Raw genomic sequence first — 27561 nt, 5'->3', positions numbered from 1 at the left:
CAGCATCAGAATGGTACCAGACAAATCTGCCAAAGGATGAAGAATACAACTGGGAAAATTGGAAGGTGGCAGTTCAAAAAGCTTCTGGCAATAAAGGTTGGTCTGCGATACGCTTATAACTTTAAATACATTTCAGGTTCATTCACTGAATATGCCATAAAAAAGGAATGATTAATATTGGAAGTAAGGAGGAAGACTTCTGAAGAGACAGGGATAAATCTAATTGTTATTGGATTACCCATACACATTCAAGATAAAATCGATAAAGAAACAGTACAATCAACAAATGGCTTAATCGGATTCTTGGGGCAATATCAGACGAAGGGAAGAAAAACACAAGGGAGTAACGCAAGATTGGACAGAAAGCCAGAGCCACTGCCCAAGAAACAACCTTGTATGATTTATGAAGCACTGAATTTCCCAGGTCGATTTCACCCAATAACAACTCACCAAAGAAATACATGCACATACTCATCGATCATTTTTCAAGGGCTGTTTTTATGTCCACATCGAAAACACAACACACAGAAGATATCATAAAACTTATAGACTCGACAGGAGAAACTGATTGCATAAAAATTATCCTTGCAGACCGATACCCAGTAATGACATCCAAAGAAATTCAAGAGTATACGAGGAAAAGGAACATTAAATTAATTTTCACCTCGACAGACTGCCCATCCTCCAATGGACTGAACAAAAGGGTAAATCAAACATTAGTAAACAGGATCAGATGTAATTCAGACAAAAATAAGAGAAACTGGACAAAAATCACAGAAGAAAGCGTAGAAGAAAACAATAACACCAGACACAGTGTAACGGGGTTTGCCCCAAATCATTTACTGAATGGAAAAATGATTGAAATCGTCCCTAAGGAAATAATGGAGAATAAGATAAACCTAAAAAGAAACAGAGAAGAAGCATTCAAAAACTCAACAAGAAATTTCGAAATTAACAAACAAAAATACGATAAAAAAAGAAGAGAACACGAATTTAAAATCGGTGATATGGTCTTCACCCATAACGGAAAAAAAATGAATAGAAATAAGCTGGAAGAAATTAGGAAAGGACCTTTCATAATTCTAAGAAGGATTTCAAACTCCATATATGAAGTGGATAACGGTAATCGGGGATCTGAAGGGAATCTGTTCCACTCCCCATTCGAGGGGCGGTATAAACTCCCTAGAGTTCATGTAGGATAGGGATTCTTTTTGTTTTACGGGTAGCACGACAGGCTGTGTTTCACGGACAGACCTTCTTTTGTTTTATGGACGACCATTTTAAGAAGCAAATTTTTCGCGAACGGACGGACAGGGAGTTACATTAGAGACAGACAAGGTTACAGAATAGTTATTTAAAATTTTAAAGACTGAAGAAGAAAGATCGGTAGCTCAGGACGTTGAAAATCGATTCTCGATTTTCAGGTAAACATTGTACTAAAGACTTTTTATTTCCCGTTTATATAATTATTATTTATTGTTATAGACGCATATTAATTGTTGTTTATTTTTGTATTTTATCATTTACTCCATAATAAAAACTCGATTTTCAGACTACAGAATAGATCCCTGAATTATCCCCGGATTACGATCTTATATATATGTACATATTTGTATATTTATATATATATACAAATATATATATATATATATATATATATATATATATATATATATATATAGAGAGAGAGAGAGAGAGAATGTTACAAGGAAGTAATCTAAAACTTCGTAAATTTGTAGTACATGTTTAATGAGAGAAGTATAAAATATCTGATAAGCGTAGATCCAAAAATTAATCCTATTTATTTGATATACCGTACTTTTTATTTAACATTTAAATCGAACGTTTAAATCGAACCCTCGATAGAATAGATAGAATAAACGTGTCCAATAAAATAATCTCCTCCATCATCTGATTTGAATTCAACGAATTTTTTTTATGAATACACATAGAGAGAAATCTACCTATTGTGGACACACGTACAAATCAATAAATAATGCATGTCGTGCAATATCGGCTACAGAAGGAAAAAATAGAGAATTATGTGTTATCCATAGATGGCAGTTATACAGTGACTACGAAAGGTATTTAAATAATATGAATATAAATACATGATACATGTATTAAACTTGGTATTATTTAATGGTACTTTCATACGATTATAAGGATTTGATTTGAAATATAAAAGCTGATAGGAAAACGGTTCATTGGAAAATATGGACACGCGCAAATATTTTCTCATGCTCGCAGTATATTAAAACAGAAAGTCAAATGAAATATTTCTTATCAATGGCGGAGGATATTTTTCTCTTCTTCTTGACCCAGCAATTGGATTTCATCAATATTATATAACGTTGATTAAAATTTCCTTTTCTCTCGAGTGAGTACTATAAGATCACAAAATGACATAGATCTTTTCTTTGCAACGTGCTGAATATAAAACTGCGTCCTTTTACAGGCAACCATGTATATTCCAAGCGTGATGAAGGGATTAGATCATCGTATCGTAAATTATGCTTACTTCCAACCCCAAAGGCAGACTTTCTATGTGCTTGTCTCTTTGCTTCGAGGGCCAGCGAACTCTTCACTCTATATGACAGAAACAGCCTAGAATCCAGGGGGAAATTTGAAAGTCAATCAAGGAAAGAACTGCAAGGTGGACAGAGCAAGGTCTCGTAGAAATGTATGTGAAATTCGTTTCTCGCAAATTACGAGATACGGAAACGTTTAAAGTCATCTACAGGCGGAAATCTGTTCAAGACAGTCGCGGTAATATTTCGACGTTATATTTCATACGTTAAGCCAGCTATTATTTAAATATGTTCTTTGAAATTAAGTAAAATCAAAGTAGCTGAAAAAGTACAGCTGATAAAATTACGTTCAAAACGTGAATGAACAATAATTTTTACTTTCGTTACGCTATTGTTATCGATTATCCATTATTTCTTATGGCAAGAAATGGGAACGTGCTTAATTTACGATAAAAACGAGAAACAATACGTAAAATATTTTTCACGATAAATTATTTTCATATTGTTTGAAATAATTTTACGCTTCCGCGATATAAGTGGCGAATGTAATTGAACAAGAATCATTTTTGATAAATGTAACAGATATATACCGTATATATATGCAAAATATATTATAACGTTTTAATTCATAAAGTTACGTAAAATTATTGGAAATCTATGTACGTAGGTATGTTTAAATATTTCATTCATGTTTTTATTCCATTGAATTGCAAGTTATATAAAATCATTTCATTAATAGTATAGTTCAATGATATAAGAATTGCGAATTAAGAATATTGTTTATTAGTGATATAAATAATTAAATTAGTAATAATGTATACTTAACACGTTCTTGTATTTTGTTATTAAGGTAGAGTTAAATGGTTAAAGAATTAAAATTATTTCGCTCTTCTTTCAAAATTATTTCAATCTCAATCTCATGTTTTAGAAGGGAAAACTATAATTTTTGTTCTTAAAACATATCATCCCCTAATAGTCTGCGTTCGAATCATGATTATTCTAAAAACCACTATGATTGTGTTATTGAAACAACGTCATCAACTAGTTTCTTAAAGTACGTAGATGCTATTGAAACAAACTACGTACATGCATAGTAAGTTTATATGAATATTAAACATAAGAAACTTCGTTTGACTTGATTTGGCTGAAATCAGCTTGTCGAAGTGCATCATAGAAATAAGTCACGTCGATAAAAGTTGTAGCGCAATATCTATTAGACTGTCATTAAAGTCATCGTTGGTACATTAATAGATGGTATCATACAGTTAAACGACATGTCATAATATTCTTTCATCTAAACCATAGTAGCAACAGACTGTTTCCTACAGACTAGAGGTATTTCATGGGACGATCATATAAATTCTTAAATACAATAATGTATAATACACATACGTACATACATGAACCAAGTCTGTAAGCATAATCTATAGACTATAATAAATACGTGAAACATTTTGAATTCTGTATTAGATTTGAAGAAATCTCGAATAAATCAAAAGATATTAAATACTACAAAACTGTGAGCATTATTAAGGATTAGGATGTGATTTTTTGAAAGATATAAATATAATTTATGAATAGTTTCAAAGATGAAGGTGAAAGAAATCTGTAACAAGAATTAGTCCCTTAAGGAAACGTTAATTACTTTGTTACTGTAGAAACACTTGTGGATTCTTCGTTATAAAACTAACAATTATCTTTTATCTAAAGGATATGTTATAATACAAAGATCCTTAAAATTATTCGATGGAATATCCTATTGATATTAATGCTGATTACCTACTTTTTAACCTATCATTTACAAAGAACAGTTTATTTATCGAAGCTATAAACTTTTTTGCCCGCTTCAGAGCTTTCATCGACGATTTATGACGTACATGGTGCAATAATGCCTAATGCGATTCTCTTTAATATCCCATATTGCATACATTCTCGTACCGATTACACAAATTGTTTGAATTCAAGAAACATGCGATCACTATACCGGTATAAATTTGTTATTTACTTGATCTGAAATATCCTTTCAAGTTTGAAGTGAAATTGAAATTCTTTCAAATAATCTTTGACTTAAAGATGTTATTTATAGTTTCGCGTTTATCGATATTGATTCCCTAAATTTAACTGATTTTAGATGTATATTTATTTTACGATTTAAGCATTACATGTTAGTTTAAGTATCATTTACATACCAGCTACTTGAAATCCATTTAATTTCATGTAACTTAACTAATTACAGAACAAGGTTTAACTTTTACGTTAACTAAGCTCAAAATGTCCATGAAGCATGATTTGTTTCTGGAAAGTCATTTAACTATTTTAACTAACGAAATGTATAACGAAAATTATCGATTTTCAGAACTTTATAATATAATGGAATCGTTTTACATATTTGCGGACAAACAACACAACACAGTTTTCGTTTATGAATACGAAATAAAAAATTTAAATAAAAATTATATTAATCCTTTCGGTGCGAGTTGTTTTTTAACATCGATGGTACGTATAAAGCAGTAAAGCATGTGCGTGACCTGAATACATTTCCGGTCTTTTTATAACGATTGTGAACAAATAATGTAAAACTATAACTTCAAAACTATAACGTATGTTTCCAGATAAAGAAAATAATCACAGACTTCGCTGGATGCATAAGCATTCATAGACAACATCAATGGAATTTTTTCTGATGAATATGTACTTCTCCTGTAGGAAAGTATGAGATGACTCGTTTGTTTGTAAGAAATGTTCAAGAGCAGTTATGAAATCATTTACGGATTTCACTACGTTTTACATATTCGAAACCTTCCATGTTTGCATTTCTTTTCTGTCTCCCCTTTCTCGTGAATACTTAAATACATGATTTTTTCAAAACTTCACAAAAATAATCGTAAGAATCTGTTCTATTTTTTCTCGTATATTTCCTTGTTTGGAAAAAGGAATAGTTTATGACTTGTAATTTGTAAAATTACGCTAATAATATCAGTTTACTTGTACAAGATGGCCACCATACACATATTTGTCACATTAGAAAATATAGACCTAACCAAACAGGAATATTACACATTACAAGTTAACGTACATATATATGTAGTATCTATTTACAAGTATCGCAGATTACCTCTTGAAAAGTAAGAAAACATAAAGACTAAAGTAAAGTTGTAAATCTAAACTACAGTTCAAGTTATACAAGGCATGCAAAGCTTCTCTTGAAACGTTAGGTGCGTACTTCGATATACAATATAAAGAAACATAGCCCGCGAGAAAAGCTATATAGTACATGCCATACAGATCCCTCGCCATAACTTTGTCAATATGCGCAACGAAATCGGTAATTCTCGCGCCACCAATCAAACGCCGTTTCTCTCGCTTTGGATAATTGAATTAAATCCAGATCGTCCATGTTTACAGCGAAGCAACACGTGATACCGCCAAAAGTGCTTTCCACCCCCTCACATAACTGACATCGGCCGTCCGTGGATCCAACGGAAGGATTTTGAACGTTGGAGAATGCGTAACGCTGATTGGCTATTGAGCTCGGGGGTCGATCGTAGAAGGGGACGCCGGGTCGCAACGAGCCTCACAGTACCACTTCGACTGTGAACGCGATAGGAATTGGATCGTCTATTTTACAAAGCTCCTTTATCTTTTGCAACAATTACATTCGAATGTCTTTTCAAGCGCTAACGACATAATCGACGTTTGGTAAGCGATTAGTAACTGCGAATTCGTAGAATTCGTGGATAATTCTCGAGCTGTTTCGTGCGTACGCGATATTAAGTGGCACGCAAACAGGTGCACCTATTCGCGTAGCGCAAGAAATGTATCACGGAGGTCGTTCGAATTCGGGTGCACGATCTATGCCTATGACTGTGCAGTAGGGCATACTCTTCTCGACCACTTGTCTGGCGCCAACCACCACTATTGTCTCGCGAAGGCCAAGCTGTAAATCTTCGTTGCTTATACCGTTTTCTTGGTGAGTGTTAATTTTTTACTTATTCGATGGTATAATAATACCGTTATTACGAGGTAAAAGTTTTTGGATGTGTGATTTCTTGATTGAAGAGACGCTATCATTATTAAAAGTTTGAATATCCCGCCACTAGCGAGGGAAACATAATACAGAATGATTCTTTCATTTGCTTACATTCGATTTGTTAATTTTACTCCTATTCTCCTTTTTAATTCGTAATTTAATTGTGAGGACATATGCTATGGAGCAATTTTTGTTACTTTTAGCATCGTTGCTTTATTTGTTAAGACTGTTGAGCAATACGATCGTTTACTTTATTTACTGCCTTGTTTGCTATTATTCTACTTTTAAAGACAGGTATTTTGGAAATATAAACTTCTACATATTGGTATAATATTGATATACTTGAGATAAGCTCGTTTATGCTGTTACTGTTTAGGATCGTTTATTCATTAAAGTTATTGTAATCATATGACAACGAGAACTAGTGTAAAATATATAAAATGTATAGTTCTATTTTAATAATCAATTTTTAGTGCCTTTAGCGAAACGAATTGATTCGTATTAAAAATGTCGTTTAGTGAATAGGAAAATAGGACACTGAAGGTTTAACTAATTTAAAAGGATTTAGTTATTGAAGATAGTACTTGCTGAGCAAATGGATCGCGAAGTTGTCATAATGCTACAAATGATACACGCTTGTTAAATGAAAATCCATCGACTTTTCATTTTTCCATTTGTTTAAGAAATATGTTGTCCTATTAGTTTATTCCATTAATATTTATAATGATATATGCAAACAAAAGTGTATAAATAATAATATGCAAATAATTTTTTAACTTAAATGTCACTTATTTAATGTTTTATAGAATGCTATAAGTATACTACTGATAAGATTAATTAATCGAGAACGGAATTAATGCTGTTTACTGTAATCAGAAAGAAAATGGATTAAGGAGCGAGAAGATTTCGAACGTAGCGAAATTATTTGTTGATTGAATATCTCCTCCAACCCGACAAGCAATGCGGGTTATTACAAGTAGTTTTTACTTAATTTCCAATTAGTTATCGTATCTATAAGGTGTGGTCAAAGTTTCGGTACATAAATTTAGCTTGCATCGTATTGTACCGATTTATTTATATATCCTTTTTTATATGATTTATGTTATTGAGTTAGGATTATATTAAATTATTAATAAAATGAAAGAAAAATGGAAATTAAAATTAAATAAAATAGAATTGCATTAAATAAGAAATAGAAATAAAGTTGAACTAAAGCAAATTCAATTAAATTATTTCTTTTTACTTGCCTATGGGATTCTGGGATTATTAAAGTTCCTATTACGTACTCCTATTCTCGCTAATTCTTAAAATGAATTGACTATGAAATGAATGAGACTATTTCTCCGATTATATTAAATAGGCAATATCAATTACGTGTAATTGAATACATTATTCGAACGTTTTCTACAGAACTCTTGTTATTAATACATTATGGAAAATTTGAAACCAATTCGATATATATATATAGAGGTTGCAATGCATTTATTGCAAACATATGCTTAACGAAAAATTAGTATACAACATTAGTAGTAGTCTCAAACATACAATTAATTGCAGTAAATGTCCTGCGACTCTTACATACATTGTCATACTCGTTTGAAATTGTAATAATACGTTAATCTTGTCACAGTATCGATAGGATATCAAGATATTCTTAATAATATGTCCACAAGGAGTTTGCAGGGATATTCAAATATTTTCGCGAACCACTGTAATTCAGCACAAGAGCAGAAAATTCCAGATTTTTTAGTTCTCGATCAGAGTGAATGTTTATACAAGTAACATTCGCTATCTGTGTCCATATTTACCGAACATTTCTATTAAACCTGCGCCAAGCTCGTAGAATGCCTCAGGTCGTATATGAGATGTCAGTTTTATCAAACGAAACGGGACCAGCTCCGTCTTACGTTTTCGATTAATTTTTTTCAAGATCTTGCTCTTGCATAATTAAATAATTTGAAAATTTATAATAATATGTATGTAGTATCTTAATGGGTCTTAGAGGAAAGGACAAGTAATGATGTTTTGATTTAATTAATAATATTCGAAGCAACGAAATAATTACAATGCTGTCGTACGTCTTATTTTCAGACGCGGCTTTCGACTTCCCGATTCACACTCTTCGGCTTCTACACTCGCTCGCTCTCGCTTCTCAATTCACATTCTGCACACCTTTCGCATCCGTTCTCTCCGGCTTCTCAACTAATACTGACTTTAACGTTTCTTTTGTCTTTTCCCGTCGTTCGAGACACGTGTCCCGAAACGCGCGTGGCCAGGGTCACGCGGGCCCTTACCACGAAACTTAAAAAGGACCGACGACACCTTGATGTACCCGACGATGCCGCGGCTCTCGCGACATTGTTTACGATTCGGCAGATATCTTAGGCCTTTTGTCCACGATACTACATGTATATATAGAAATTTAATAGAAACAAATAGCAGGTGGACTTGTTAGATCGTCAGAAAATTATAGATTGTTATGTTTATGTATCGTTCATATGACACGCTGTAAAAGTAAGAAACGATAATTATAAATTTATCGAAATATATTTATTATAAAGAGAAAAGAGAAAATGGCAGGGAAATATAGAGGAAAATTTGTTCGTAGGACGCTTCGTATTCAAGAGATTCCAAGATTGAAAATTTGCCTACCAAGTATACTTGAACTTGGCTCATTACGTGATAAATTAAAAAAATGTATTCGATGATATACATTTGATTTGTATAAATCGGTTTCGTTCGACAACTTAAATTCGAATATACAGGATTCTTTATTTTCGAGAAGATCGCGTTTGAAAATTTACCAAGCGTACTAGAACATGGCTAATTCTGGACCGAAGAGGAGTAAACAATCGACAGGACGCTATTCTACGTGTGAAAATAAACTGAGAATGTGGAACAAAATTTATTCGCAAGACGCATTGTTTTCAAGAAAAATACATTTTTTTAATTTATCACGTAATGAGCCAAGTTCAAGTATACTTGGTAGGCAAATTTTCAATCTTGGAATCTCTTGAATACGAAGCGTCCTACGAACAAATTTTCCTCTATATTTCCCTGCCATTTTCTCTTTTCCCTTTATAATAAATATATTTCGATAAATTTATAATTATCGTTTCTTACTTTTACAGCGTGTCATACGAACGATACATAAACATAACAATCTATAATTTTCTGACGATCTAACAAGTCCACCTGCTATTTGTTTCTATTAAATTTCTATATATACATATTATTATAAATTTTCAAATTATTTAATTATGCAAGAGCAAGATCTTGAAAAAAATTAATCGAAAACGTAAGACGGAGCTGGTCCCGTTTCGTTTGATAAAACTGACATCTCATATACGACCTGAGGCATTCTACGAGCTTGGCGCAGGTTTAATAGAAATGTTCGGTAAATATGGACACAGATAGCGAATGTTACTTGTATAAACATTCACTCTGATCGAGAACTAAAAAATCTGGAATTTTTTGCTCTTGTGCTGAATTACAGTGGTTCGCGAAAATATTTGAATATCCCTGCAAACTCCTTGTGGACATATTATTAAGAATATCTTGATATCCTATCGATACTGTGACAAGATTAACGTATTATTACAATTTCAAACGAGTATGACAATGTATGTAAGAGTCGCAGGACATTTACTGCAATTAATTGTATGTTTGAGACTACTACTAATGTTGTATACTAATTTTTCGTTAAGCATATGTTTGCAATAAATGCCTTGCAAACCTCTATATATATATATATATATATCGAATTGGTTTCAAATTTTCCATAATGTATTAATAACAAGAGTTCTGTAGAAAACGTTCGAATAATGTATTCAATTACACGTAATTGATATTGCCTATTTAATATAATCGGAGAAATAGTCTCATTCATTTCATAGTCAATTCATTTTAAGAATTAGCGAGAATAGGAGTACGTAATAGGAACTTTAATAATCCCAGAATCCCATAGGCAAGTAAAAAGAAATAATTTAATTGAATTTGCTTTAGTTCAACTTTATTTCTATTTCTTATTTAATGCAATTCTATTTTATTTAATTTTAATTTCCATTTTTCTTTCATTTTATTAATAATTTAATATAATCCTAACTCAATAACATAAATCATATAAAAAAGGATATATAAATAAATCGGTACAATACGATGCAAGCTAAATTTATGTACCAAAACTTTGACCACACCTTATAGATACGATAACTAATTGGAAATTAAGTAAAAACTACTTGTAATAACCCGCATTGCTTGTCGGGTTGGAGGAGATATTCAATCAACAAATAATTTCGCTACGTTCGAAATCTTCTCGCTCCTTAATCCATTTTCTTTCTGATTACAGTAAACAGCATTAATTCCGTTCTCGATTAATTAATCTTATCAGTAGTATACTTATAGCATTCTATAAAACATTAAATAAGTGACATTTAAGTTAAAAAATTATTTGCATATTATTATTTATACACTTTTGTTTGCATATATCATTATAAATATTAATGGAATAAACTAATAGGACAACATATTTCTTAAACAAATGGAAAAATGAAAAGTCGATGGATTTTCATTTAACAAGCGTGTATCATTTGTAGCATTATGACAACTTCGCGATCCATTTGCTCAGCAAGTACTATCTTCAATAACTAAATCCTTTTAAATTAGTTAAACCTTCAGTGTCCTATTTTCCTATTCACTAAACGACATTTTTAATACGAATCAATTCGTTTCGCTAAAGGCACTAAAAATTGATTATTAAAATAGAACTATACATTTTATATATTTTACACTAGTTCTCGTTGTCATATGATTACAATAACTTTAATGAATAAACGATCCTAAACAGTAACAGCATAAACGAGCTTATCTCAAGTATATCAATATTATACCAATATGTAGAAGTTTATATTTCCAAAATACCTGTCTTTAAAAGTAGAATAATAGCAAACAAGGCAGTAAATAAAGTAAACGATCGTATTGCTCAACAGTCTTAACAAATAAAGCAACGATGCTAAAAGTAACAAAAATTGCTCCATAGCATATGTCCTCACAATTAAATTACGAATTAAAAAGGAGAATAGGAGTAAAATTAACAAATCGAATGTAAGCAAATGAAAGAATCATTCTGTATTATGTTTCCCTCGCTAGTGGCGGGATATTCAAACTTTTAATAATGATAGCGTCTCTTCAATCAAGAAATCACACATCCAAAAACTTTTACCTCGTAATAACGGTATTATTATACCATCGAATAAGTAAAAAATTAACACTCACCAAGAAAACGGTATAAGCAACGAAGATTTACAGCTTGGCCTTCGCGAGACAATAGTGGTGGTTGGCGCCAGACAAGTGGTCGAGAAGAGTATGCCCTACTGCACAGTCATAGGCATAGATCGTGCACCCGAATTCGAACGACCTCCGTGATACATTTCTTGCGCTACGCGAATAGGTGCACCTGTTTGCGTGCCACTTAATATCGCGTACGCACGAAACAGCTCGAGAATTATCCACGAATTCTACGAATTCGCAGTTACTAATCGCTTACCAAACGTCGATTATGTCGTTAGCGCTTGAAAAGACATTCGAATGTAATTGTTGCAAAAGATAAAGGAGCTTTGTAAAATAGACGATCCAATTCCTATCGCGTTCACAGTCGAAGTGGTACTGTGAGGCTCGTTGCGACCCGGCGTCCCCTTCTACGATCGACCCCCGAGCTCAATAGCCAATCAGCGTTACGCATTCTCCAACGTTCAAAATCCTTCCGTTGGATCCACGGACGGCCGATGTCAGTTATGTGAGGAGGTGGAAAGCACTTTTGGCGGTATCACGTGTTGCTTCGCTGTAAACATGGACGATCTGGATTTAATTCAATTATCCAAAGCGAGAGAAACGGCGTTTGAGTGGTGGCGCCGAAATTACCGATTTCGTTGAGCATATTGACAAAGTTATGGCGAGGGATCTGTATGGTATGTACTATATAGCTTTTCTCGCGGGCTATGTTTCTTTATATTGTATATCGAAGTACGCACCTAACGTTTCAAGAGAAGCTTTGCATGCCTTGTATAACTTGAACTGTAGTTTAGATTTACAACTTTACTTTAGTCTTTATGTTTTCTTACTTTTCAAGAGGTAATCTGCGATACTTGTAAATAGATACTACATATATATGTCGCGTCGGCGTTAAGATTAGAGTTAGGGTTAAAGGCGTGAAACGAATCCCTATTGGCGCTGGACGTGATCATTGTGCAATAGAGGAGATATTTACTAGTGCAAATATGACTATGATGGAATTGGACAAGTAATCGCGATAATTAAATACTCGAGAAGCTAATGACAATGATCCTAGGCTCAATAACGAATCCGCGGTCAACGGGATGACGAACTTTACCCTTCGTTAGCGTCTAAGTTACACTGTACGTTAGAGAAAGGGGCAATTATTACGTATACGAAAGACAGGTCGATTACTGATGAGATCGCACTAGAGAGTGACTCTCCGTCGCGGTGACGCTGTCGAAGAATACTATGATGGGTGTGCCTAAGGGCACGAGATCATCGGATTCGCGGAGAAAAGTCTTCGTTCGAAGGGTGAGGGAAATTGACGTTGCTGTTAATTGGTCAATTTCCATGTTGGTGGTTAGAGAAAGATATTAGCTGTCCTTGGGGAAAGTTGCTAGCGAGAAGCGTCGTTCGTGGAAGGATAGATTTCTCTTATCTTCCCGTAGTTGGGGCACAGGCTATTTGTCTATTTGAGAGACTTTGTGTAATTGAAATTTAATATTCGTAGCGGGTCCTCGCCCAGCTAAACATATACTGTGAAGATGCGTTGGCATCTGGCAATCGTCTTACCCGAAGGACAAAGTCTGCGTGTGGCGAGCCACGGGACAGAAATCGTTGAAATGTTTACCGTCTTGCCCTGTCCCAAGTATTTCTTTTAAGGAGAGCTATAGAATTACTTCATGCCTTTGTTAGACAAAACGTTCATCCCTTTGACCGCGGCTACGTTCGGCGACTGATTGTCGCCTCGAGCCCGAGCTCACTATCATAAATCTCAAATAAATACAGTCGGATCGAATGACAACAGTTTCTTAATACGGCTATGGTGAAATCTAAATTACAATACTAGGGGTCTTCCCAAAGTTCCAAAGAGAATGTTCCGGTGTTCTTTCATCTCCGACACGGCCATTCTGACTATCACACGTCCTCGGGTGGATCTAAAATATTGGGTTCTCCCAACATTAGACTTGATATGACTAATATTTTACTCCTTTATAGTTTAGCTAAATTATATTACACTAGTTTATTTATGGTTTAACTAACTGTCCAAATAGGTCAAGGGCCCAGGTTAACAACAAAAATTTCGATCGGACGTTCAATGATAAAGTAGGGAAGAAAAAAAAACACAAAAGTCAGTAGCATTATGATTGGTATTCAAAGCGCCAGTTGCATTTTGTGAGTTACCAGTCAGACCGTAATGACATGACAGATCATTTTCGATTTCGTACACGGACGAGTCTCAGTTTGTTGGATCATATTACCGCACTCGGCGTGTGTGGAGACACTGAACACGGGTGCATTGATGTAATAGGCGTGTATGGAGACACTGAATGCGAGTGCAGTGTATGGGGACACTGGACACGGGTGCATTGATGTAATAGGCGTGTATGGAGACACTGAACACGAGTGCATTGATGTAATAGGCGTGTATGGAGACACTGAATGCGAGTGCAGTGTATGGAGACACTGAACACGAGTGCATTGATGTAATAGGCGTGTATGGAGACACTGAATGCGAGTGCAGTGTATGGAGACACTGAACACGAGTGCATTGATGTAATAGGCGTGTATGGAGACACTGAATGCTAGTGTGTGGTCACACTAGGCTTATGTGGGAATATCGAATGCTAGTGTGTGGTCGCACTAGGCTTGTGTGGAAATATCGAATGCTAGTGTGTGGTCGCACTAGGCTTGTGTGGAAATATCGAATGCTAGTGTGTGGTCGCACTAGGCTTGTGTGGAAATATCGAATGCTAGTGTGTGGTCGCACTAGGCTTGTGTGCTAGTGTATGGTAACACTAGGCTTGTGTGTGGAAACACTGTGTTACATGTCATGGTCATAGTGTTAATGATCCTCTGAGATCGGTGTAGTCATATCGTCACTGTCACTGCCATTGTCATCACTACAGACGTCCAACTCAACAGGAACGCAACTATTCGGCATTTTTCTTAATCTGTCATGACTGTATTTATACGATCGTTTGCCGTCTAATATCTTTAAAGTATATCTATCCCCTTCCAAAATCTCTGCTATTACGAATGGGCCCCTAAATTTTGGATCTAACTTGATTTGGTTTCTTTCCTCGATTTTGCGCAATACGAAATCACCGACATTAAACCTAACCACTTTAGCTTTGGTGTTATCGAATCTTTCTTTGTCGTGTTTGGCGCTACTTGCTATATTTTTTTGTCGCCTGTTGTCTTACATCGGAGATGTCTATTCCTCTTTCTTCAACGCTATCAGGTAGCAACAAGTCGTACGGTCTTGCTGTCCTACCGATTAGTAGTTCCAGTGGGCTCGCCTTAGTCACGCGGTTGGTGGTGCAATTCAGGGCCAATTGTATCTCCCCAATCGCGTCTTGCCATGACCGCCCGGTCGTCTCTACTACCGTGAACATATTTTCAATGTACGCATAACACGCTCTACCTGTCTATTGGCTCTACTAGCACCGGTCGCTATCAAGCGAACTTTAATTCGTTTGCTTTCGCAGAATTCTCGAAATTCTTTACCCTTAGAACATCTTTCCTGATCTGCTATTATCGGCAGGGACTTCCGAATAAAAACATAGCGGATTTAAGCGCTTTAATGGTGTTACGGGAATCTATCTTACGATTATGATGCAGGTATACGAATTTAGTGAGCACGTTGATCAAAACAATGACGTACTCCTTTGAATCGCTTTTACCACTCAACTTGCCTGTTATGTCCATGTGGACCGTATGCCAGGGTATGCTGGTCTTAGGTATAGGATGTAGTTCGGCTTGTATCTTACCTGAACTAGCTTTCGAAACTTGACAAGCATGACAGTTCTCAATGAATCGGCGAACGTACTTCGCCATCCCTTCGAACCAGTAATACTCGTATAGTTTCTCGAGCGTTTTCTCCCAACCTAAGTGCATAATTGTCTGGTGCACATGGTTAATAACAGACTATCTAAAACCTCTTAGGACTATAGGTAAACAGAGAGTCCTGTCTTTTCTTTGTATCCTACGGTAAAGAGTACCGGACCGTAATTCGTATGTATTCGCGGTGTCTTCCGCGAGCTCATCGTTTTGCAATTCCTTGACGACTTCCAAGGTTTGAGAATCACGACGTTGTTCGGCTAGTAGCCAGTCTTCCGATATTTCGGCCAGATTGATTTCTTTCTCCCCAATTTTATCAATTTTACGGTGGTCTAAGTCTACGGGGTTTCGCAAGAAGAAATCTACGTGGGCCGTCCGTTTACTTTCCAGGTACACAATGTCATAAAAACAAAAGTCTGCAAGTAGGCCCATCACCTATGGTCCCTGTCATTTAAATGTACTCTATTACTCGACGCTTTCGACGAGTTGCAATCCGCGACGACAAGAAATTCCCCTCCATGTAGATAGTGACGGAAATGCTCGACTGCGTTTACGACTGCTATCGTCTCTAGTTCGTAGGAATTATACCTAGATTCCGCGAGGGTAGTTCTTTTGCTGTAATACTCTATTACTTTGCCTTTACCTTCAACTTGATGCGTCGAAATCGCCCCGTAACTCTCCGAGCTAGCGTCAGTATGTAGTTCTATCGGATAATTGGGGTCGAATATCATTAACACCGGCGCGTCGATCAGGGCGGAAACTCCCTGTTTTATTTTCTCGTGCCTATCTGTCCAAGTTATATTTCTGTTATCTGAGATGAGCGCATACAGGGGTTTCATCACCTGTGAGGATTTAGGGATGAACTTTCGGAAGTACGAAGCTAACCCTATGAACTGCCTGAACTGTGTGACGGCCGTTGGCACAGGTAAAGAACTTAAGGTGTGTATTTTACCCGGGTTGGGACGAACTTCTTCGTTATGAATTACATATCTCAAATAGAGCACCGATGTTTTTAGAAAAGAACATTTCGCAAAGTTAACAGAGAATCCTGCTTTTACGAGGATATGTGTTCAATCTTCCTAAAGCTTGATCTATCGAGTCGGCAATAATTAGAACGTTATCGAAATAAATAACAACGTACGAATGAGCGAGGTCGCCTAGGGCCTTGCGAATGGCCCTCCGAAAGACGGACGGTGCAATTTTTTTCAGTTCAAACGGCATCGTCATCTACTCATATTGTCTGTCGGGGGTAACGAACGCTGTATACTCCGCTGAATTAGGATAAATAGGAATTTGGTGAAACCCGCTGGCCATATCCAGGCTAATAAAATATCTCGCCTCTTGCAATCTCGCGACTTGATCCGCAATAAGGAGTAAAGGGTACCGATCCGAGACGGTACTTTGATTTAGCTCTCGGGGATCCACTCGTAATCTATCTGAGCCGTTTTCTTCTTCACGAGTTACGTAGGGCTCGCGAATGGCGAATTACTAGGCCTTATGATCTTTGCTTTAATTAAAACGCTTGTTTTCTCACGTACTGCTCTTCGGTCCTCCTCGCTAAGTCTATAAGGACTTCCTCGTACGGTGATGTTAGGATCAATTATCGTATTTCTAACCGGCCTGTATTTACACGAATACGTAGGAAACCCGTAACGAATGAATCTTTGAATTTGTCGAGAAGAGAAATTGATCGACTCTTATTATTACCATGTACATCAGTGTCAGCTTCATTAACGACGATCTCGTTTGCAGTGGTTTCATTACAGACATTAATTATTTTCGTTTTACACATAGCGAGGCTATTTTGTGTAAATGTTACGTCAAAACCCAGACTTAGAGTTCCGCAACTAATCGCGATATCATATTTTAGATAACTATCAGCAAGGACATGAGAAATTATCTTCGATGTAAAAATCATTAATACACACGATGAACAAATGGGAGGCGTATGTTTAATACGGGTATTTCCTACTCCTCGCATTACCAATATGTCAGTCATTCTTTTGCCAGAAATCTCGAGGCCACGGACTCTTTAATTAGTGAACGCTCGGCTCCCGAATCGGAGTAAAATGAAAACGACTCACCCAGATGACTTGATCTACCCAATGATGCTTCCAGTACGTAGAAGTCGACTCGCCACTCGTTATTGAAATTATGGTTTCCTTTCATAATCAGGTTGACAGCTGCGCCCCATGCAGCGGGGTCGGAACGTGCGATTTTAAGGGTTAAAACGTGGTAGCGAAAACTTGTTAGGTTTCACACTCGATTTTGCACTAGCGACTGAATTACTCGCGCACGATGGTCGTATGTTCTAACACTGTTATAATCGGCACTGATCCCACTTCTGATGTCGGGTCGGCGTTAAGATTAGAGTTAGGGTTAAAGGCGTGAAACGAATCCCTATTGGCACTAGACGTGATCATTGTGCAATAGAGGAGATATTTACTAGTGCAAATATGACTATGATGGAATTGGACAAGTAATAGCGATAATTAAATACTCGAGAAGCAAATGACAATGATCCTAGGCTCAATAACGAATCCGCGGTCAACGGGATGACGAACTTTACCCTTCGTTAGCGTCTAAGTTACACTGTATGTTAGAGCAAGGGGCAATTATTACGTATACGAAAGACAGGTCGATTGCCGATGAGATCGCACTAGAGAGTGACTCTCCGTCGCGGTGACGCTGTCGAAGAAAACTATGATGGGTGTGCCTAAGGGCACGAGATCATCGGATTCGCGGAGAAAAATCTTCGTTCGAAGGGTGAGGGAAATTGACGTTGCTGTTAATTGGTCAATTTCCATGTTGGTGGTTAGAGAAAGATATTAGCTGTCCTTGGGGAAAGTTGCTAGCGAGAAGCGTCGTTCGTGGAAGGATAGATTTCTCTTATCTTCCCGTAGTTGGGGCACAGGCCATTTGTCTATTTGAGAGACTTTGTGTAATTGAAATTTTATATTCGTAGCGGGTCCTCGCCCAGCTAAACATATACTGTGAAGATGCGTTGGCATCTGACAATCGTCTTACCCGAAGGACAAAGTCTGCGTGTGGCGAGCCACGGGACAGAAATCGTTGAAATGTTTACCGTCGTGCCCTGTCCCAAGTATTTCTTTTAAGGAGAGCTATAGAGTTACTTCATGCCTTTGTTAGACAAAACGTTCATCCCTTTGACCGCGGCTACGTTCGGCGACTGATTGTCGCCTCGAGCCCGAGCTCACTATCATAAATCTCAAATAAATACAGTCGGATCGAATGACAACAGTTTCTTAATACGGCTATGGTGAAATCTAAATTACAATACTAGGGGTCTTCCCAAAGTTCCAAAGGGAAGGTTCCGGTGTTCTTTCATCTCCGACATATATGTACGTTAACTTGTAATGTGTAATATTCCTGTTTGGTTAGGTCTATATTTTCTAATGTGACAAATATGTGTATGGTGGCCATCTTGTACAAATAAACTGATATTATTAGCGTAATTTTACAAATTACAAGTCATAAATTATTCCTTTTTCCAAACAAGGAAATATACGAGAAAAAATAGAACAGATTCTTACGATTATTTTTGTGAAGTTTTGTAATATACGAATTAGCATTTTTTTTTATTTTTTTTTTTTTTTATTGCATTTGAAAAAATCATGTATTCAAGTATTCGTGAGAAAGGGGAGACAGAAAAGAAATGCAAAGATGGAAAGTTTCGAATATGTAATCGCTAGTAATCGCCTCAACAATCAATCAATGCAGGTAAGACGATCTAATACACTATCTAGATCGCCTAACGCACTAGTAGCTCAGAAACCTACCACATTTGACCGAGTAGAGAATAGGCCACCCGCTGAACGCGCACAAATGAAGTGTTTCAAATGCGGAAAGCTGGGACACATGGCCAACAAATGCCAAAATTTTCTACAACCGAGCCAGTACGACCGACCACCCGCAAGAATTCAAGCAGTCCAAGAAAGGGACGAAACACGAGAAGTAACATCGAACCAGAGTATAGACGAACCGCGCGAAACGACGCGAGTCAACATCACCACGGGAAGATTACTCACAATACCTTTGTCAACCCGAACCACAGAGCGAGTATTTCTGGTCGACACAGGAGCAGGGATAAACCTAGTGAAACGTAACAAAACTGTCAACGCGATACAAATAGGGCCTAGACAAAAATTTTCTATGGGACGTGACAAATACGAAACGAACGAATACGTAACGAAACGAATTTTTGGACAAGACCACATCTTTCACATAGTACCGGACAACTTCCCAATCATCGAAGACGGAATCAGTGGGCTACCATGTTTAGGGAAGTATAACTATCCAATATCCAATGACAGAATCCGACTAAATGACAAAACCATTTTATTTCAGAAACCAATACAATTAACTCCTGGAGAAAACAGAGTTCAAACAATCTATCTGGAAGGCAAACCAACTAAAGTATGTTTTATCAACACTGGTGAGCAAAACATTGAAATTTCTAGTAATATTCAAAATTTCCATGATGTTTCCAACGTATCAAAACTAAAAAGCCTAGTGAGAACAGATCACATTGAAAAGCCAATCCGCGAATCCATAGAAAAGATTATTCTCCACTACGTTGACATCTTTAATTTAGAAACTGACCTTTTGCCCTGTACTAATTTAACCCAGCACACAATTTCATTAACCAAAGATAAAATCATTAACACACGATCGTATAGACCACCGGAATGTCATCGAGGCGAAATTTCGCGACAAATAAAAGACATGTTAAAGAAAAATATCATAGAAGAATCCGATTCCCCTTATAACTCTCCGGTATGGGTAGTTCCGAAAAAATTAGACGCCTCAGGAAAACAGAAATGGAGGATAGTCATTGATTTTAGGAAACTAAATGAACTCGCGGAACAAGACGCTTATCCTTTACCTGACATAGACGTCATTTTGACACAACTAGGAAACGCGAAATTCTTTTCGGCGCTTGATTTATCCTCGGGATTTCATCAAATTCCAATGAACGAGAAATCCAAAAAATATACCGCTTTTTCGACACCGCAAGGCCACTTTCAGTTCAATCGAATGCCATTCGGTCTTAAAAACGCACCCGCTACTTTTCAAAGATTAATGGACAGAGCCTTAACTGGACTTGTAGGAAAATATTGCCTTGTTTATTTGGACGACATAGTGATATTGGGAAAAACGATTCAAGAACATAATGAAAACCTCGCGATAGTATTTCAGAGACTCAGAGAATTAGGACTTAAATTGCAACCGGATAAGTGCGAATTCGTAAAACCGGAACTAGAATACTTAGCCCACGTAGTTTCAGCCGAAGGAGTTAAACCAAACTCAAAGAAATTAGACGCTGTAAAAAACTTTCGATTACCCCGCAATGCCACGGACGTTAAATCATTCATAGGTTTAGCAGGTTATTACCGCAAATTTATTCGGAATTTTTCTAAAATCGCGAAAAGCCTTACAGACTTAACAAAAAAGGACACACCATTCCATTGGACTGACAAACACCAGACTAGCTTTGATACTTTAAAGGACAAACTCTGTAATTCCCCAATACTAGCTTATCCGGACTTTAACAAAACCTTTACCCTAACCACCGACGCAAGTAACGAAGGACTAGGAGCAATACTGTCACAAGACGGTCATCCTTGCTGTTACATTTCAAGGACACTAAACCCACCCGAACGAAACTATACCACGACAGAAAAGGAACTCTTGGCCATCGTATGGGCCGTGAAAAGACTTAGGCAATACTTGTTAGGACGACGCTTCATTATTCGAACCGACCACCAAGCCCTTAAGTGGCTACACAATTGCAAAGACCTCTCTAGTCGACTGATTCGTTGGAGACTTAGACTCGAAGAATATAACTATGAAATCGAATACACAAAGGGTAAAGATAATACAGCTGCAGACGCCTTATCTAGGGTTCACGCGGTAACTCGCAACGAAATAGTTAATCTCGACCTATTAATTGACCACACTAATTCATTCAACGAATGGAAAAACAACAACGAAAACCCGAAACTCATAGAAATTAAACCGAATGATCAAACATTTTACCAATTAACTCGAAACGATTTAGGAGAATACGACGAGACACTTTGGATCAGAAAACTTTACAAAATTCTTAAAAATACAACAAAAATTGGCATAGGAAATAACGATTTCACTGAATTAGAGAAAACACAGATTAAACTCATGCTAATATATTTTAACGACACATACAAGGAAATTACTTATGCGCCCAACCCCATCTTAAAACTAGACGAAAGCGAAATACTACAAGCAATAAAGGAAAACCATAACGACACCGTAGGACATTTAGGGATACAGAAAACGTATCAACGGATTAAGGATAAGTTCAAAATCCCCGGCCTTTTTGAAAGAGTAGAAAACTTCGTGAAGACATGCGACACATGTCAAAAGGAGAAACTAACACGTATCAGACCCAAAGAGTCCTCACAGATCTCAGACACACCACTTCACCCTAACGACAAAATCGCTATGGACATCATAGGACCGATGACGAAAACCAAACGCGGAAATCAATATATACTTTCAATTCACGACGAACTTACGAAATATCTAATCCTTGTTCCCCTTAAAACGCAACGAACTGAATCTATAATTAACGCGCTCATTGAGCACTATATTTACATATTTTCGGCACAAAAGACGATTCTGACAGATCAAGGACAAAATTTTGTTAGCGATTTAATGACGAAATTTGAAGAGGCCTTTAAAATTAAACACGTCAAAACAACTTCATTTCACCCACAGAGTAACGGATTCCTCGAAAGAACACATGCCTCGGTTAAAGATTTAATTCGTACTGCGTTACACGACAATGACAAAGAATGGGGCGAAGTACTTAATTTCATTTGTTTAGGATACAACACTGCAAAACATGAAGGAACAGGATTCTCCCCCTTCGAATTGACTTTTGGGCGAAAAGCGAACTTACCTTCCGCAATATCCAAATTCCCCACATTTACCTATGACGATATGTACTCACTTTGGCAAAAACAGTTAAATAAATATTGGGAAACAGCTCACAAAACACTTATTCAAAATAAGCAACGCTACAAGCGAGACCAAGAAAGAAAGATTGTTAAAACTCAGACCGTGTTTAGGAAAGGAGACTTTGTTTTAATTCACAATGACCATAAAAGAGATAAGTTGGACATTGAATGATTAGGACCCTATAGAATCAATGATGTGAAAACTCCTTACTACATTATATCTATCGACAATATTAAGAAAAAGATACATGGTAACCGATTGAAAACGTACTTTTTCCAGGATAATGCTGACCCTAGCACTAGTAACAATACCCTTGGTTAGTTGTCTTAAATTCACAGGATAGGAATTACGATTTATAAACAAATCCAACCAATTCTACTACGATCTTAGAGGACCAAGATCAATCTAAACTGGGGGGTATGTCACGACCGGCATACTTCAAATCCGATGGACCGATAATGGAGATAGAGATGTGGCGGCCTTGGCGACAATGTATATCGCCGAAGTGCCTAATGAGTCATCTGTATCCTAACGGTCCTTCCACCGAATGTCCTAGAAGTGTGACAACGGTCACGTACGCCTACAGGGTAGTGGGGATATTGAGGGATGACAAACAAAGAAGAAACAGATGTTACCGAAAGTCAAATTGTAAGAGTTTCAGTCTTGGAAAGTCACGGCTGGAGCTCAGAACAAAATCGCAGTCAGTGTAAATTCAGAAATAAATTCTCTTGTTTTTTTTGTTATCTTAATTTTTTCTTTTCGTTCGAGCCTCCTGCTTTTTATTTTACGTGACAATATCAACGAAACAACGCCATTAAGACACGTATGGTCTCGCCCTTGTAACGCCACTGTGGCTGAGAAACTATATTACTATATTACGAAACTGTATTACGCGTGATATAAAACGTATTATAGCTGTTGAAGTGGTCACCACTTCTAGGAAAACTCCACATCTGGTCTTTTTAGCTTTCTCAAGCGCTGAAGCCATCGACAGCACATAGACAAAAGAATAGCAGGGAGGCAGACCATAAACTGTAGACAGGCGACGTTGGCTTCGGGGTTTTTCAGTCATAAAGTAACACTGCTAGCGTGCGGATCTGGACCAGCTCAAATTGTATTCCTGTATTTCATTATCAAGTCAAATATATACTTTGTATCTTACACTTTATCCACGCGTTTTTCTCTCTTTATATACCGAATAACCTCAACAATAGCAACGTGATATAAAGCGATAAAAATTATGTGGTTTATATAGTTTGTATCTTCTACTTCTTTTAAGACAGGGAAATTTATAGCGGCGAGGATTTGTAGAGCGACAAGTAGGTACATACGTTGATTTTTAAAGGCTTGTACAAGATTTTTAAGCGGAAATTCAATTTCGTTGGATTCTGTTTAATTGGATTTGAATTTTTAAAAGGTAATGAATTTTCCCGATCGAACTGTTAGTTTAAGCGCGGCCTTTAATTGTATCACGAACATTATTTTACGTTACTCTGCAACGTTTCCTCTATGTAATATATTCAATGTTTGTATACGCGATCTTCGCCTTAAGAATTACTCAAATATTTGGTTTTAATACGAAGGATTGTTTTAAAGATCATTTTCACCTCTATAAATATTTATTGTGTAAACCGTGTGTATAATTTGCGTAAAGCTTAAAAGATTTCCAATTTAACATTCGCACGTGAATTAAGACTGTTACTTGGAAAAATCATCGAACTCAAGAACCACACTCTTCCTCGCGTTCAAACTTATCCGCCTGTGCAGTTCATAAATTCACTTCTTAGGTTTCTAATGAATTTTCAAAATAAACCTTCATCCTATCTATGTATGTATCTATACGATTAAACAAACCGTGGATTTTTATGCATTTCTAAATAATTTGTAGATATTATTCTAAATATCCATGGAACTATCGATTAAAGAATTATTATTCACGAGAATATAAGAAACAAAGATTATTAAGTTAAAGTTATTTTATCTGGTATTACATGCGTGTAATTCGCGACTCAATAACTTTATTTAATTATTTTGCTAAATTGATTCCTCGTCTCCTATATTTGCTGAAAGATATTTCTGTTGCGTCAAATACGTTTCCTTTTTATATTATCTTCCACAGAGGTACTACATACGTATTATCTTTCTGTCTATCTTAACTTCAATTTTATTAACTCGTCGCTTGTTGACTTTGTCAAATGTCCTTTGTTTACTTTGAAGTTGCGAAGCACGGAAAGCTTCCTAGGTACGTGTCCCACTCAGTCTAATAAAACACGTTCAGGTGCACGAAAAAGAAAAACGCAAAGTTCAAACGCACGCTAATAGATGGCTATATTTAAAAAATTACTCATATTAAATATATTAAGGGCTAAGTGACTTCAATTTTATTAGCTCGTTTCCTGTTGTCTTTAATGTTGCGAAACACGAAAAACCTTCCTATCGCTCTCATCTAATAATAAGCATTTGGGTGCACGAAAAAGAAGAAGATTCAAGCCAGGATCAACGGAAAGTTCTACTTAAAAAATCAAATATGAAGAATCGAAAAACTTTTATTCATCTCCGATAATATCGACCCCGAGATGTATCTTGTTAAGATTATCCTCCTTCGAAGATTAAACGCTTCATGGCTATATAAAATGGTAACGAGTAACGCCCTCTCCTAAAGTATTTAAAAAAACAGGAGTAGGTCAGTGTGAAATTAAATGGCTGGAATTTTCAGCGATTTCCATAGACAGTGTCTTTGAAATACTTAAATTCTCGCTGTTTCACGTTTAAGCGAAATAGCGCCTAGCTTTCCAGCAAAAAGCAAATAGCTATATTCTGTAGTATTTGAAGCATCAACTGGCGAACAAATCCGAGAGGAAAAGTTTCGTGAAATTTACATCTTGAATTTCGTTATTTCATTTAACGCAGAGGGATTGGCGTCCGCTACGATCGATACGTTGGCAGATTTGCCTGCGGTTTCTAGCGATTGTCGCGACGATTCTAATTGAGTTTTGTGAAAAAAATGAAATTAAACGTTGGCCGTTAATCGATGGCTGGAAAATAAAATGGATTGCCATGATTCGTCATATCCCCCGCCTTTTGATTCTTTCTCATTTTTCGCGTTTCACGGTCTTCACCAATTACTATATAGAGCCGTACTTTTCTGCTGGCAACTTCAGTTTACGAGATTAAACATTAGCTGGTCCCGTTTCGTTTGATAAAACTGACATCTCATATACGACCTGAGGCATTCTACGAGCTTGGCGCAGGTTTAATAGAAATGTTCGGTAAATATGGACACAGATAGCGAATGTTACTTGTATAAACATTCACTCTGATCGAGAACTAAAAAATCTGGAATTTTCTGCTCTTGTGCTAAATTACAGTGGTTCGCGAAAATATTTGAATATCCCTGCAAACTCCTTGTGGACATATTATTAAGAATATCTTGATATCCTATCGATACTGTGACAAGATTAACGTATTATTACAATTTCAAACGAGTATGACAATGTATGTAAGAGTCGCAGGACATTTACTGCGATTAATTGTATGTTTGAGACTACTACTAATGTTGTATACTAATTTTTCGTTAAGCATATGTTTGCAATAAATGCCTTGCAACCTCTATATATATATATATGTCGGGGCGGCGTTAAGATTTGAGTTAGGGTTGAGGGCGTGAAACGAATCCCTATTGGCGCTAGACGTGATCATTATGCAATAGAGGAGATATTTACTAGTGCAAATATGACTATGATGGAATTGGACAAGTAATAGGATAATTAGGTACTCGAGAAGCTAATGACAATGATCCTAGGCTCACTAACGAATCCGCGGTCAAGGGGATGACAGACTCTACTTTTCCTCAGCGTCTAAGTTGTACTCAATGTTAATGCACGAGGCAATCACTACGTATCTGAGAGTTACTTGAATCGTCTTTGAGATCGTACCGGAGAGTGGTTCTCCATCACGGTAACGCTGTCGAGGAAAACTATGATGGGTGTGCCCAAGGGCACGAAATCATCGGATTCGTGGAGAAAAGCCTTCATTCGGAAAGTGAGGGAAATTGGCGTTACTGTTAATTGGTCAATTTCCATGTTGGTGGTTAGGGAAGGGTGCTAGCCGCCCTTAGGAGAAAGTTCGAGAAGAGGAAGCGTCGTTGGTGAGAAAAATAGATTTCTCCTATTTTCTCGTAGCTGGGACGAGGACTGTTTGTCGGTTTGAAGGACTTTAGTTAAACAGACCTTAAGATTTATAGCAGGTCCTCGGGCTAGCTGAACATGTACTGTGGAGACGCGTCGACATCTGGTAATCATCTTACTCAAAGAATAGAGTCTGCGTGTGGCGAGCCACGGGACAGAAATCGTTGAAATGCTTACCGTCGTGCCCCGTCCTAAGTATTTCTTTTAAGGAGAGCTATAGGGTTACTTCATGCCTTTGTTAGACAAAACGTTCATCCCTTGACCGCGACTACGTTCGGCGACTGGTTGTCGCCTCGAGCCCGAGCTCACTATCATAAATCTCAAATAAGTACAGTCGAATCGAATGACAACAGTTTCTTAATTCGGCTATGGTGAAATCTAAATTACAATACTAGGGGTCTTCCCAAAGTTCCGAAGGGAAGGTTCCAGTATTCTTTCATCTCCGACACGGCCATTCTGACTATCACACGTCCTCGTGTGTAACTAAAATATTGAGTTTCCTAACATTAGACTCGATACAATTGACATTATTCACAATTTAACTAGATGTTCGAATAAGGCAAGGGTCCAGTGTAGCAACAAATCCTGTTCGGGGGTTTGGCAGCAAAGAAATAAAAGATAATGAAAATTAGTAGCGTTATAGTTAGTACTCAAGGTGATAGTTGCATTCTGC

The 27561-nt window shown here is 36.8% G+C and overlaps 2 protein-coding genes and 3 long non-coding RNA genes across 8 annotated transcripts in view; 4 read left to right on the top strand and 1 right to left on the bottom strand.

The window, feature by feature from the left end:
* The window catches only part of LOC126914696 (uncharacterized), a 733243-nt gene that overhangs the window by 556264 nt on the left and 149418 nt on the right, over nt 1-27561 (bottom strand). The gene's annotated exons all lie outside the window — the stretch shown is intronic.
* LOC126914736 (uncharacterized) overlaps nt 1-27561 on the top strand; it is a 55563-nt gene that overhangs the window by 18745 nt on the left and 9257 nt on the right. The gene's annotated exons all lie outside the window — the stretch shown is intronic.
* LOC126914917 (uncharacterized) lies at nt 22-1166 on the top strand. Its single transcript, XR_007709937.1, has 3 exons — nt 22-65; nt 137-424; nt 592-1166. It is a non-coding gene; the product is annotated as an uncharacterized LOC126914917 (long non-coding RNA).
* Nucleotides 1181-1921, top strand: LOC126914893 (uncharacterized). The gene is made up of 2 exons (XR_007709914.1): nt 1181-1424; nt 1553-1921. It is a non-coding gene; the product is annotated as an uncharacterized LOC126914893 (long non-coding RNA).
* Nucleotides 2274-5000, top strand: LOC126914842 (uncharacterized). The gene is made up of 3 exons (XR_007709854.1): nt 2274-2380; nt 2459-2769; nt 4888-5000. It is a non-coding gene; the product is annotated as an uncharacterized LOC126914842 (long non-coding RNA).

The sequence above is a fragment of the Bombus affinis genome, chromosome 3 (genome assembly GCF_024516045.1).
Source record: "Bombus affinis isolate iyBomAffi1 chromosome 3, iyBomAffi1.2, whole genome shotgun sequence".
Taxonomy (NCBI): domain Eukaryota; kingdom Metazoa; phylum Arthropoda; class Insecta; order Hymenoptera; family Apidae; genus Bombus; species Bombus affinis.
The sequence above is the reverse complement of the archived record's forward strand: the minus strand, read 5'-3'. Positions and strand labels throughout refer to the sequence as shown.